This window comes from Lytechinus pictus, chromosome 3 (assembly GCF_037042905.1).
Source record: "Lytechinus pictus isolate F3 Inbred chromosome 3, Lp3.0, whole genome shotgun sequence".
NCBI lineage: Eukaryota > Metazoa > Echinodermata > Echinoidea > Temnopleuroida > Toxopneustidae > Lytechinus > Lytechinus pictus.
Genome location: NC_087247.1, coordinates 71,283,147 through 71,298,393, shown reverse-complemented (window position 1 = coordinate 71,298,393; position 15,247 = coordinate 71,283,147). Strand labels below are relative to the sequence as shown.

General features: G+C 35.0%; 1 protein-coding gene and 1 long non-coding RNA gene across 8 annotated transcripts in view; both read right to left on the bottom strand.

Moving 5' to 3' along the window:
* Positions 1-7,962: 7,962 nt before the first annotated feature.
* Positions 7,963-10,653, bottom strand: LOC135153674 (uncharacterized). Of its 2 annotated transcripts, XR_010293173.1 has the most exons (3): positions 10,564-10,653; positions 10,052-10,125; positions 7,963-8,336 (listed from the first exon to the last, which is right to left on the bottom strand). It is a non-coding gene; the product is annotated as an uncharacterized LOC135153674 (long non-coding RNA). The 2 variants fall into 2 exon arrangements; XR_010293172.1 differs by lacking the exon at positions 10,564-10,653 and having other exon boundaries at positions 10,052-10,140.
* A 2,117-nt stretch (positions 10,654-12,770) lies between these two features.
* LOC129256746 (heterogeneous nuclear ribonucleoprotein A3-like) overlaps positions 12,771-15,247 on the bottom strand; it is a 39,197-nt gene continuing 36,720 nt past the window's right edge. For all 6 annotated transcript variants that reach the window (XM_064097665.1, XM_064097668.1, XM_064097667.1 and 3 more), the window contains one exon: positions 12,771-14,218. The gene's annotated coding sequence lies outside the window, so the exon portion shown is untranslated. The remainder of the gene's footprint in view (positions 14,219-15,247) is intronic.

Sequence of the window (15,247 nt, the reverse complement as noted above, 5' to 3'; positions counted from 1 at the left end):
TTCAAAAACTTAACCTTAGGTTAAGATTTTGAAAATAATTCTCCCAACATGGTCAAAGTTCAATGACCTTAAATGACCATTGACCATGGTCATGTGACCTGAAACTCGCACAGGATATTCAGTGGTACTTGATTAACCTAATGTCCAAGTTTCATGAACTAGATCCATAAATTTTCAAAGTTATGATGGTAATTCAACAAATACCACCAACTTGGCCCAAGTTCATTGACCCTAAATGACCTTTGACCTTGGTCATGTGACCTGAAACTCAGGCAGGATGTTCACTAATACTTGATTAACCTTATGACTAAGTTTCATGAACTAGATCCATAAACTTTCAAAGTTATGATAGTAATTCAACAAATACCCCCAACTTGACCAAAGTTCATTGACCCTAAATGACCTTTGACCTTGGTCACGTGACCTGAAACTCGAGCAGGATGTTCACTAACACTTGATTAACCTTATGCCCAAGTTTCATGAACTAGGTCCATATACTTTCTAAGTTATGATGTCATTTCAAAAACTTAACCTTCGGTTAAGATTTTGAAAATAATTCTCCCAACATGGTCAAAGTTCATTGACCCTAAATGACCTTTGACCTTGGTCATGTGACCTGAAACTCAGGCAGGATGTTCAGTAGTACTTGATTAACCTTATGTCTAAGTTTCATAAACTAGGTCCTTATACTTTGTAAGTTATGTCATTTCAAAAACTTAACCTTAAGTTAAGATTTGAAGTTGACGCCGCCGTCGTCGGAAAAGCGGCGCCTATAGTCTCGCTCTGCTATGCAGGCGAGACAAAAAATGGCTTTCACCATTTTCTTTGTGGAAACGTTTGATAAAGATGACATCTGGGGGGGGGGGGAAATAAGTGAAATTGGGTACGTGTAAAAAAAAAAAAAAATCACAAATTTTGCATATTTTATCCATAATATATATAAAAATATATTTCCAGTTTTTTTTTTATACTGGCTTGTAGTTTATGTGGTAAAGAACGGCGGCCCTTTCATATAAAAGATACGACTTGCCCTTCAAAATGCCGTCTTCTTGCCCTAAATTCGAATCGAAGATAGTCTACGTTCAAAATGTTCATATTTATTGAAATGCAAATTAGGAAAATCGTAAAATGACCATAACTTCCTTGTTTTTACTCATTTCGGTCTGATATTTTCATGGTTTACTAATGGTATCATCCTCCATTTTTCAACAAATTTTTACGCATCAGTGACTTTCAAATTTACAAATAGCGCCCTCTACTGCAAAGTCGACAAATAGTAAAATGACAATAACTTTGTTGTTATCATTCATTTCGGTCTTATATTTTCAGGGCTGGCTTATGATATCATCCTTCATAATCCATATTCTTTTCACGCATCAGTGACCATTACATTTAGAAATAGCGCCCTCTATTGCAAACTAAAGAAATATTAAAATGGCCATAAGTTCCTTGTTTTCATTAATTTTGGTCTCACATTTTCAGGGTATGCTTATTGTATCATTCCACATAATCTATATTTTTTCACGCATCAGTGACTATTACATTTAAGAAATAGCGCCATCTTTGAAAAGTGCAAAATAGTAAAATGGCCATAATATCCTTGTTTTCATTCATTTTGGTCTAATATTTTCAGGCTTTGCTAATAGTAACATGTTTTCTAATTCATCAGTTTTTTACGAATCAGTGACCATTATCTTAATAAATAGCGCCCTCTACTGAAAAGTGCCAAATAGTAAAATGGCCATAATTTCCTTGTTTTCATTCATTTTTGGTCTATCATTTCCAGGGTTTGCTAATGGTAACATCCTCCATAGTTCCCTGGTTTTTAACGCATCAGTGACCATTACCCCTAGAAATAGCGCCCTCTATTGTAAAGTCGAAAATAGTAAAATGGCCATAACTTCTTTGTTTTTAATCATTTTGGTCTCAAATTTTCAGGGTTTGTCTCTAGTATCGTCTCCTGTATTTAAAAGGTTTTTACGCATCAGTAATCGTTACCTAAATAAATAGCGCCCTCTATTGAAAAGTCTCAAAATGTAAAATTGTCATAACTTCCTTGTTTTCATCCATTTTGGTCTCATTTTTTTAGGGTTTGCTTATGGTACCATCCTACATAATCCATATTCTCACGCATCAGTGACTATTACAGTTAGAAAAAGCGCCCTCTATTGCAAACTAAATAAATATTAAAATGGCCATAAGTTAATTTTTTTTTTAATTAATTTCGGTCTCCTCATATTTTCAGGGTATGATTTTTGTATCACTGGCGTAAATCCCGGGGGATATATCCCCCCCCCCCACTTTTCGAGGAGGGGGGGGGTGGCCTGTACAATCACCCCCCCCCCCCCCCCCCACTTTTTACGAAAGAAATAAAAAAAAAATCACAAGAGATAATTGTTTTATTGGTGAAAATTCTTCCTAAAATACCGCTTAACAAATAAAACAATATTATTGAATCATAAAATGCAAATAAAGAGCCAGTTCACCATTTCCAAACGAAATACTTATGTCCTTATTATAACATTGAAGAGAAACCCCCGTTTCTTCCAATTCATCAATGTTGGGGTCTTTGGGAAGGGATTAAGATGGAATGTCAAAAAATGTTGAATGTAATCTCTAAGAAAACCATTAAACCATCATGGGGTAAAAAGATAATAATATTGGAGGGGTATTTGCCATATGGACATACAGTGGCGTAACTACGGGGGGGGGGGGGCATGGGAGGCACATGCTCCCCCCATCGGCTGACAAAAAAAACCCGGGGAAATGGGGAAAAAGAGAAAAGAGGGAGAAAGGAAAAGAAACGTAGTGGGAAAGAAGAAAGTATTATTCATTATAATGTTATATTATATTATAATTATGTTATGTTACATTACATAAGAAACATTTTTATCATAACTTTATGAAACATAATTTGCCCAGGGCCTACGTCTTCATTGTTCCTGGTGCTCGCATTGTCTGTTCAACGAGATATATAATCCTGTTGTACTAAAACATCCCGTTTTCAAGTCAATATAAACCAAATATATTTCCTAGCACTTGAGTTATCATTGTTTTATGTAGTGACATAGGCCTATGCTTCTTTTACATAACTCAAAAAGTGATTGCCCCATGTTAAGGTCTTCGTATATATAAAAACATTTCCTGTCCGTGATTACGTTCGCATTAGTGGATTGGTGAGATATGTCTGCTCTTCATGAATTCCTAAAATCAGTCCTTAAAATGTCCCTTTTTCTGATCTGAATATCAAAAATTTTCAGCTCGCGCTTCGCACTCGCATCATTTGGTTAATGAAATACGTATGGTCCAAGTTAATTCCTACAAAGAAACCTTAGAATGCCCCACTTCAGGTCTGAATAATCTAACTTATCTAAATTTTCTGCTCGCGCTTCACGCTCGCAATATTTGATTTGTGAGATGCGTATGATAATCATGATTGCAATGACTACAAAAAGTGTTTCATGTGTTCAGATGTAATTCTAATAAAATCAGCAAGCGCTTGGCACTCGCATTAGATGACTATGGTGAGATATGCATACTCTTAATGGATTCCTAAAATATATTCCTTAAAATCTCGCTGTTTGGGGTAAAAATATACGAAAATTTCAGCTCGCGCTTCGCATTGTTTAGCGAGACAGGTAACTATCATGTTTACGCAAATTTGATTATAATGTCCCTTTTTAGGTGTGAATATAAAAAAAATTCAGCTCGCGCTTCGCGCTCGCATCATTTGATCAGTGAGATACATATCCGTTCAATGACATTGTCCTTAAAATGTCTCTATTAGGTCAGAATAACTAGCAACTGAGCGCGCGTCGCGCGCTCACTCAGTGATTCAAAAATTTTGCTGGCGCCCCCACAATGCCGTGACCCACGGTACGCCACTGTGGACATATCAATTACAATTCCTTGCATATCTAAAAACATGATTGCAAAAAAAATGCCAAAATATTTCGGTCATCCCCCCCACCCCTCAACACGGATTTACGCCAGTGTTTTGTATCATTCCACATAATCCATATGTTTTTCACGCATCAGTGACCATTACCTTTAAGAAATAGCGCCCTCTATTGAAAAATCGAAAATTGCCAACTTCCTCGTTTTCATTCATTTTGGTCTCATATTTTCATTGGTTGCTTATGGTAATATCTTTGGAAATTCACAGGCGTCAATGCATGCACATCGTTCTGAAACGATTAAAGTTCTAGTTTCATAATGGAATTGTTTTGAATTAGAATGTCCACTTTAACAAACTAAGAAAAAATAATTGAGATATAATCAAGTCTCACATTATTGTTTAAATACAGTGGTGCTGAAAAGTTAGTGAACCACATCAGAAAATGAACATGATTAGAATGTTCAAGCTCTGCCATGTTTTAGATATTTTATTGTGAACTCGGATGAGAAAATATACTCAATAAAGTTTGTTTCTCAGGTCTAGCTAAACATTGTAGTGTTGTCTACATTCAACACTCAACATTTAATAAAGGAGTGCATTTTATGGTGGGATTCACCAACTTTTGAGCACATATTTATTACAATATTTTTTCTAACATTTAATGTTTCTTCTCTGGTGAGATTCCCCCCCCCCCCCAAAAAAAAAAAAAATCTAAAATACAATCACACAATGAAAGTAAAATGATATAACAAAAACAAATTTTTGCTGTTGAAATATTAGCATCCTGGAAAATTTTAATGACATGCATTGATACCAAAATATACATAAATTTTTTTATTCTCTGTGCCCAAAATATGATAAATCAAATATTAATTTTAAGTTGTAACAATTATCAAATAAATATAAACAGAAGTTTACAGAACCCAACCAAATTAGCACAAAGTGTTTGTATAAATGAATATCATGTGCAAAATTGACGGGGCTTGTTTCATAAAGCTATTCGTAAGTTAGGAATGACTTTACGCACGACTGGTGACCCTTTCCTGTGCTATATGACATGTCCCTATGTAGCTGACTTATGAACATGTTCCAGTCATTCGTAAAGTTTTGCGTAACTTTACAAACAGCTTTATGAAACACCACCCGGGTAGAAAAATAGAAATAACTCAGTAATTTGCACAATAAACATGGAATTCGGTCAAGATTCAAGAGATAGGAATTTTTCCAAACTACATGTCTTAATTCGCATGCTAGTTAGGATTCAAAATCAGACTTTGTAATATGCGGCAGTCAGACCGCAGGTCCCTATGCTAATGAGCAAAAAAGCCAGATTCATCCAAATCATCTCGTGGCTGAATCCTTCTCCTTGCAAAATCTCGTTATTTGTGAGATTTTCTTTCTCTAAGAATTTACCTGATTTAACCTCAAGTCAAATGAAATATCACTGCACCATCAGATAGAGTAAATGTTACTCTTTCATATTGGTCATTTATTTTGTATGAAATATTTTGATGAATAAGTGAATTTCTGGCCTGAAAATGTGCCTCAAAACTGAATTTTCGTCCTGTTTTCTTTTGCAAATTGTGCAAAACTTTTTTATTTTGAGCCTCAATGATATATATATCACCATAAAGCTGAACTTCTGTACTTTCTCACAATGCCACTCTTGATATGCGGCACCTTTTAATCGGGTCAAGATCACACTTTTCCCACCAAGGTACAAGACAAGATTTCTGAAATTTTGTAGTTGCATGAAATCCAGAGTTCTGATTGGCTGGATAAGGTTAAAAAAACAACAGGCGCGGCTAATTTGAGATTACCACATGGAAAGTGTGACTTTCCCATGAACTGGAACCATTGGAATTTGCCAGTGTGTGGTCTCTTTGACCAATCAGAGTGCAGTATTCTTGTTTCAAGCTGCTTTTTGTACTTGGCCAATGAAAAGTGTGATCTTGACCCGATTAAACCAATTCTTATTTTGAAACCTATACCATTTTAAAGCACACATATTCAGCTTTATCATGATCGAAAATTAATTTGGGCTCAAACAAAAATAAAATGTAAAAATAGCAGCTTTTGTCAGGTAATTATTTTGTACCATATTTTAGATCAAAAGTTTAACCTATATTACAAAATCTTTGAATAAATGCAAACACATGACCTAAAAGAATGATTCTTCTTCTTTACAATGATACCACAATCATGCAATTCGATGCCCAATTAGAGCAGCAATGACCGAATGTACATAGGTGTTTTGGTCCGCATCAAGCTCATTAAATATGCAAAACTTCTCTAGTCATGAATATCACTTGTTGGATGAAAGAAGCCACTTTCTTGAGACCTGCTGACTGACTGGCGGTGTACATAGAACTTCATAGATCTATCTGTGAATTACGCCCCCCCCCCTTGACATTTTTGGCGATAACTCCGCTGTGCGAAATTTTTCAACCGCGCCGCTCGCTTACTTTTTACTTTCAAATCTCGCGCAACTTTCGAGAACGCGGTTACGAAATTATGCAACATTATGTAAGAGCATCTCAGATCCAAAACTGCTCAAAAACGTGAATTCATGTACAAATCCAATGCAAATTGTGTATTTAGCCATAATTAATGAATGTATTATTTCGACTTTTACTGATTAAACTTAATTTTGTTGTTTATGATCAGAATTAAGTCTAACAATTTCCATCAAAAAAACAATAAAAAGAAAAAGTCGAGAAACAAAAAAATACATAAATTAGAACAAGTGGAATGCCTCTGGCCGTCTCACCTGCATCACGCGATTCAATATAGCAGCAGTGCTGATTTTGAAAACTACTATAACTCGCACAAGATGTTCAGTGATACTTGGTTACTCTTATTTCCACGTTTTATGAACTAGACCAATACACTTATAGAGATATGATGGCAATTCAACAAATACCCCCAACGTGGCCAAAGTTCTTTGACCTTACATGACCTTTGACCTTGATCATGTGACCTGAAACTCGCACAGGATGTTCAGTGATACTTGATTACTATTATGTCCAAGTTTTATGAACTAGACCAACACACTTTCAAATTTATGGCTGTAATTCAACAAATACCCCAATTTGGCCAAAATTCATTGACCCTAAATGACCTTTGACCTTGATCATGTGACCTGAAACTTGCACAGGATGTTCAGTAATACTTGATTACTATTATGTCCAAGTTTCATGAATCAGATCCATAAACTTTCAAAGTTATGATGGTAATTCAACAGATACCCCCAATTCGGCCAAAGTTCATTGACCCTAAATGACCTTTGACCTTGGTCATGTGATGTGAAACTCATGCAGGATGTTCAGTGATACTTGATTAACCTTATGTATAAGTTTCATGAACTAGGTCCATATATTTTCTAAGTTATGATGACATTTCAAAAACTTAACCTTAGGTTAAGATTTTGATGTTGATTCCCCCAACATGGTCTAAGTTCATTGACCCTAAATGACCTTTGACCTTGGTCATGTGACATGAAACTCAGGCAGGATGTTCAGTAATACTTGATTAACCTTATGGCCAAGTTTCATGAACTAGGTCCATATACTTTCTAAGTTATGCTGTCATTTCAAAAACTTAACCTCAGGTTAAGATTTGGTGTTGACGCCGCCGCCGCCGGAAAAGCGGCGCCCATAGTCTCACTCTGCTATGCAGGTGAGACAAAAACGATAAAATACATAAGAAAAAAATTGCGATACCAAATTTTTCAAAGTACATTTGTTCAAGATCCTACAGAGTCTGAATAAAAAATTAGCAGTTTTGAGGCAGTATGATAGTTGATTAGAGCAAATGTTTTATTTCATGAATAAATAAGCATAATCAAGTCATTAAATGAAAAATCTTATTTCAAAATAATAAACCATAAAGCCTTGTAGATTATATTGCACAATTATACCCCTGTGCAAATGTTTGCGGCGCTCGCGGGATTGAGGGCCAAGATCTCAGGGGGGGGGGGGCGGCCCAATAACCCGGCTCTTTTAGGGCTAAGAATGATATTCTTAATTAATCTTGTAGCAGTTACTCTAAACTAGGTATAGATATAACTGAATATCAGAGGTATGTACTACAGGGAGGATTTTAGCTGAAAGGAATAGGTGAGTGGTAATGAGCTATAAGCTGGTTCATTAGAGATATTTTGTGTAACTGAAACATGACATTTCTGTTCACATTTGCTTAACACACTCTCCATTCTAGAACCTTGATTAGCTTCAGATACAGCAACTGAACAAAACAGGTTATCTCCCTTATCAATGATAAACACAGGAATATTCTTTATCCTGCCTTCAGGTCGTTACTTGAAATGAACCTCATGGACATGATGTAAAACATCAGGGTTATCCTCTAGCTCACTTAGGTCAATCTTTCAACACCGATGAAGCTTTCTTCGACATTCAGGAGAAGCATCTGAAAGGACCTGGGAAAGAGAAAGGGAAAAGATGATAAAAAGTGTTATAATAAATTACTACAAAAATGAGACTGATGGATGACCTGAAATCGTAATGCCTCTGCCAACCACCTTTGGTGGACATGAATCGAAGCAAAGAATATTTCCTGGTATATCAACTTACTAAAACATGGACTGATGAGAAATGGACATTCATCAGTAAGTTAATGAATTCACGAACATGCGACTATCATACTCTTCATATTTATCAAATTTTATCCTACCATGTCCGCTGCCAATATTTATTACACCATGAGTTAAAAGAAGTAGTTCATGATTAGACATTGATATTGCAGAAACAGTACATGTAGAAAATGACAAATCACGTAAATCCTAAACAAGTGGAGCACCTCTGGCAGTCTCACCTGCATTATGCGATTCAATATAGCAGCAGTGCTGACTCTGAAAACTACTATAAAATAATTATTCACAAAAAAAAACCATTCATATGATACAATACGTTCATTGACCCTAAATGACATTAGACCTTGATCATGGGACCTAAGACTTGTCAGTGATACTTGAATACCTCTATGTCCACAATTCATAAACTACATGTGTATCCATAAACTTTGAAAGTTATGACAGCAATTTAATAATTACCTCCAACATGGCCAAAGTTCATTGACCTCAATGACCTTTGTCATGTGACCTGAAACTCGCACAGGATGTTCAGTGATACTTGATTACTCTTATGTCCAAGATTCATGAACTAGATCCATAAAATTTCTAAGTTATGATGACAATTCCTCAAATACCCCCAACATGGCCAAAGTTCATTGACCTTTAAATGACCTTTGACTTAAATCATGTGACCTGAAACTCAGGTAGGATCTTCAGTGATACACTAATACCATATGTACAAGTTTCATGAACTAGGTCCATATACTTTGTAAGTTATGACATTTCAAAAACTTAACCTTGGTTAAGATTTCGATGTTGACGACGCCGCCGTCGCCTATAGTCTCGCTCTGCTTTGCAGGCGAGACAAAAACTGCTAAAATTTCACATCTTGATATCCATAAAATGGCCATTTTCAAAAGTTCCTTGAAATTATTTTGATTTAGTTGAAAACTATCAGGAAAATGAATTACATTCAGCTCTTTTTTTTTACTATGACAGATGTTACAATTGGTAAATATTATAGTCCTACATGTAGGCTTCCATGGTGTTACAACATTAACTGAAAATGATTGATCGTTTTGATCGTTATTGTTTGACATTTGGTCAACACCATGAAAATCCACATATGGGACTACAATATTTACCGAGTTTAAAATCATGAATCAGAGTCAAGAAAGAGGTGAATATTCTTAATTTTTTCAGTAGTTTCCAACTAAATCAAAATAATTTCAAGGAATTATGGAAGATAGATGCCTATTTCATGAATATAAAGATGTAAAATGTGAAATTTCAGCAAGTTTTTGGGGAAGTTTTTTTTTTTAAATAAGGAGCGCGATATTTTGTTCTTATTTTCTTTTAGGAGCGCCAGCACGATCGTGCTCCTCCAATATGAAGGTCTGCTATAGCAGCAACATGTGTAGACTTGTATGTCATTACAGTCTTGCAGGTAATTTATCTTATTGCATTTTGGACCCCTAGTGTAGCTTAATAAATGAACATCCTAGTACAGGACTAAATGAAGCATATCATGTATTAGTTGTAACAGAAAATAATGTTATTACCTGCCATTGGAGAACAAGTGCAACCATCTGCTGTACCTCGACTGGTTGGTCTATCATTGCTGGTCAGTTATCAACTAAAAGGAAAATCATGTACACCATATTACTGATCACATCATATCCTTGCACTTATGAACACATTCAAAATTAAACCAGGAACTCATTAATGAATTATGGGAGATTAAAACTGAACTTGGATCTTTAAACTCCCATTTCAAATATGCTCTTTCCTTTAACAAAATTTGATAATCAGTTCCTGGTTTACAGTTCTATACAAGTCATTGTGGAGTACATTGATCTGGACACATGAATCATAACTATAGATGCCCATATACCTATGACCTAAAAATATTCATATACTCTGTATTAAAAAAAAGAATTACTTGTAATTTATCTGCAGTTGTTTACTCTATTAAAAAGTATAGCATCTATTGTAGAAAATTAACAAGAATTTGCATAAAACTTGCTGGCACAAAGTCTACATTACACCTAGACTACCGGAACATGAAACTAACCTGTATTGTGACCTACAAAAGGCTTGATATACGTGTTTTTCATGTATAGTTCCTGTGGTGGGATACCTTTCTTGCTACATTAAATTCCTGGCAATAACTATTCCTGGTCTGACGAGACTTGGAACATAAAATGAAGCACTAGGTAACGATCCCTTCCATAACAATTCCTTGACTAACTTCTGGGGTGGCAAGGCGAGACGTTGATTAAAAAAACTCCAATGAGCTATTTGAATGAACCTTGGAAATTCTTGGCTTGGTAAGAAGAGATATCCTTCACTCGGTTGCTATTCTATGCGACTTTCCACTATTAAAGTAATCACTCAGAATATGCATATTAATTAAATTAAAGTTCTGTAGACTGATATTTTATGCAAATGTTGACTAAACTCAGATTTTATATTAATTTTATGACCTCTACTAAAGTTAATTAGATTTCAAGTAAAAATCATTTGAGAAATGGGACAACTGAGAACCTGTAAATAAATAAAATACACATATATCATACTTGACATGGAGGAAAAGGAAACAGCATGGAATCAATTAGAATCATGTTCAACTTGGCTATTCTTAAAAAATTACAGGTGCAGACTCGAATGTTATGTATGCTTAAAAGTCACTAATGAATACTAAGGTGAAGCATCATTGACTTGTAGTCTTATATGAAGGCAAATAAATAACCGTTTTGACTACTTTGTGGACACTTAACAAGAAGTCCATTAAACATACATGATTACAGGTTATTTCATTATAAGTGCATCCCTTTGAAGGAAAAGAAATAGAATTTGTTAGCAAATGGAAATTATCATGGGGCAGCATCAGGATTCAATAGGGGGCAATATCTACTCAATGTCTTTAATTTATTTCCATTTCTTTCCAAGGAGTATTTAACATTTCCTTTTTTTTGGTCCACTTTCATGATCACTTGAAAAATAATTCATTTCTTTTTATTTATATACTCTACTACATTGCTTAATTAACTGATAAATTTATTTATTAATGTATTCCTTTCATACTTTTTTTTTTTGGGGGGGGATTTTGCCCCCTATCCCCTTACCCGTCATTCTTTTTTCCTTTGAAATATTAGAAGATTAAACTGACATTACCAAGAATGACAGTCCAAAATAAAGAGTTAACAGTGTGACAGGTCTTTGGCGAAGGAAGAAGATAAGGAGTAGTAAATGATAGTTTATTGAAATGCCCCCCCCCCCCAAACCAAAACTTTTAACCCTAAAATGGCCAGGGGGGGTTGAATCACCCCCCCCCCTCAACATTTTCTGCGACCATTCCGCTGCGCGAAATTTTTTGACCGCGCCACTCGCAGAGTTTATACTTTTAAGTCTCGCGCATCTTTTGAGACCAAATTTACGACGCCCGGGTACGCGGTTCCGCAATTACGCAACATTTTGTAAGTGCATGTCAGACCAAAAATTGTTCCAAAACGTGATTTTGTGTACAAAGTCAATGCAAATTGAGTTTTCTCATCTTATTCATAAAGATATGATTATTTTTACTTTAAACAGCTGAAAGCAATTGATTTTAGCATAATTATGCTTCAAAAAAGGTTGTGCAATAAATCTGGTGAAAAAAACAAAGGAAAACAAAAGGTTGAAAAACAAGGAAATACATAAGAAATTCATAAAACAATAAAATACATAAGAAATTTATTTCCACACCGAAGTTTTTTTCAATTGCCATTGTTAAGAATGCTACAAAGAATATTTTTACCAAAAATTAGCATTCTAGGAGCTTTATTTAGTGAATTAGAGCAAAAAGTATGATTTATGCATAAATTAGCATAATTCATATAAAATAAAATCTCATTATTTTGGAAAATTTTACCATACAGCCTTGTAGATTACATCGCACACTACCAGCGTGCAAATTTTTGCGGCGCTCGTGCGATCGGCGTCCGAGATCTCAGGGGGGGGGGGGGGTTGAATCAACCCCCGGCCACAGAACAGCCAAAAAAGCCCGGCCTAGTTAGGGTTAACATGGTATATTTATGCAAGGGTCTGTTTCCTTCAATAGCCTAGAACTGGGAATCTTTAACAGTAATTCAATTTTAAAGGAAATAAGACAGGACTTTCTCATGTATATCGCCACCTCCCAATTACAACCCCTCAAAATTATTAGTGGAAACTTGTCAAGCCTTGCATGTAAAGTCTACAATACTTGGGACAGACTATTAACTAGAAAAAGAAACAATATTCAAATTTTCAATGATTATCAAACATTTAATTAGCACAATAACTCACACTTAAAACACATGATTATCTAAGTGAAACTTAGTAATATGGACATATGACTGTATCTGTAAATAAAAAGTATTTAAAAATATCACAGATCTCTGTTGGCCCTCATGAAACAACTAATTTTTTTTCTTGAAAAAGTTACATGTGAGAACTTGCTCAACCATCATGTGAATTGCTGTCTATTACATATATATACATTAACAACAATATCCAGATATTTTTTTTTTCAAATTGAATACATGATGGACAAATTGTACCAATAATTCATTAAAAACATTATTAAGAGTATTAAAATGGATATCAATGGGCAAGTGGGATGAAACACCAATCCATATCACTATGATTAACATTACCATAAATAACTGAAGTAGATAAACACATACAGAATCCCAAACAACATATAATCAAGTAATTTGGACAGATATTATTTACACTGTACAGATCCAAGCCTTTCATAGGAAGATAGGTCCCCTAATAGTTCAATGTAAAGCATAGGAAACAACTAGTATGAGGCTATTATATTGTTTTCTTTATCTGAAGTATGACCGACTTAATCACTATTCAAGAAAATTACATATTGAGAGTATTTACCATAGTCTAGAGAGAAAGGAAAAAGACTGTACATCTTAAAGAATTGTGAATTTAATTTTTGTTTCATAAGTACATTTATAACTGACAATTACCTAACATGACATTATGCCCAAGTTATTTCGATGGATATATGCATCAACAATGCTAATTTCTTGCTGCTTCATAACTTATACAAGGCCAAAGTCTATGGAATGAAGGGGGAGTTCCAAATAGTTACATTTTCTCAAAATGAGCAAGACATAGCACTTAACCATAAATAACCATTACTAGCAATAAATTGGCAAATTATGAGGTGTAAATGTTCTGACAATCCTTCAAGAAAAAAGAATGAATAGAAATTTTAAAAGGCAATTTATAATTTTTACTCGATGTGATATGCTTGGAGTCTGTACAGAGGAGTTGTATGCCTTTACATGTAGGCTTCATTCAAAAGTCTCGACAGTTATCTATGCTTGTTTTCCAGATAAGTGTTATTGTTCCTTGCACGGTGCTTACAGGGAAAGTGGTCCTGTTTTCGCTAACTGGTTGTGGTAAGGTAGAGAAAGAGCTAACTTTAAGCTTATGATCCTTGCTCGTTAATGTCTGTTAACTTCCCTTATAGTGTCAGGGTAGACAAGTTTTAATAAGCTAATGGGAAGCTCCTGATCCTTGCTTGTTAATGGCTGCTAACTATTGATCATGTGAAGTCATATTAATCAGATTTCTTCCTTTCAGCCTAACTTATGTACAGGGGAGCTATCAATATGTGTGTTCCTGTTCCGGGCTTCTAGCAGGTGTTTCCTCGATGGCTACCATATAAAACAAATCTCTACCTGTGATGAATAGTAAGTAAACCATACAATACTTGTAAAACAAAGTTGAAGAAAATTTCATCCGTGATCTTAACTTTTTCGAAAAATCTTTTATAAAAACTTATGGACATGGACAAAGAAAAATAAATCTAAATGAAAATAAACACTTCTGCATAAAGATAAGTAATTAGACACCCTCTATCCCATGCCCTCTGCCTCGGACCCATTTTTAAGGTATAGGTGCCTTTAGCACACTGATTGGCACTTTATATCCAGTGTAAACAAAAATAAGATCTTGCAAATAATATATAGCTATCCTAGATGAGTACTGCAGCATGGCCCTTTCAATGTTCATATGGAAAGGTTTAAAAGCCTCCCGTTCCCATGTTACAACTTTCTAATGAAAAAAAATCAATACAAAATAAGGCTGCTACATCAGGCAAGGTGGGAAAGTATTATTTCATGCTGGCTACCATACTACATATTTATGAGTCCATTGACCTTGACCCCCCCCCCCCCTTCTCCTATGCCATTGGTTGTTATTGCCATGTTGTGTGTTCTACACCTAAATGAAACTAGAGGGTCATTTCATGATGCCAGCTCTGAATGGTGACTTTGATATATTTGCCTGCGACCCATAGAATAGACAGCTGGGTGTCATTTTTTCATAGAACTAATGGCAAAATTTTAATTTGGGCACCAACTCCTGTAAAACTAAGTGAAAAAATAATTTAATATCTCTAAGAAGTTTTGAAGACAAGATTTCCTTGAGAATGGCAGAACAAACATCCCAAATTAACATTTATTCTTAATTTGATTTTAATGTCAATAAAACAAAGGCATGAAGATCAAACATTTCTCTGGTTGGATGGATGGAGGCTTGCAGATTAGTATAAAACAAACACGAGAGTGTGTAGTAGAAAAATATGACAGGTTCAAAGTCGGATAGCTCATGTGGGCATAGAATATCCTTTCAAATACTGATATCTTTTAATTGCCACAGATTTCTGCTTGAAACTGTAACATCACTTGCATCACATACTCCTCTCA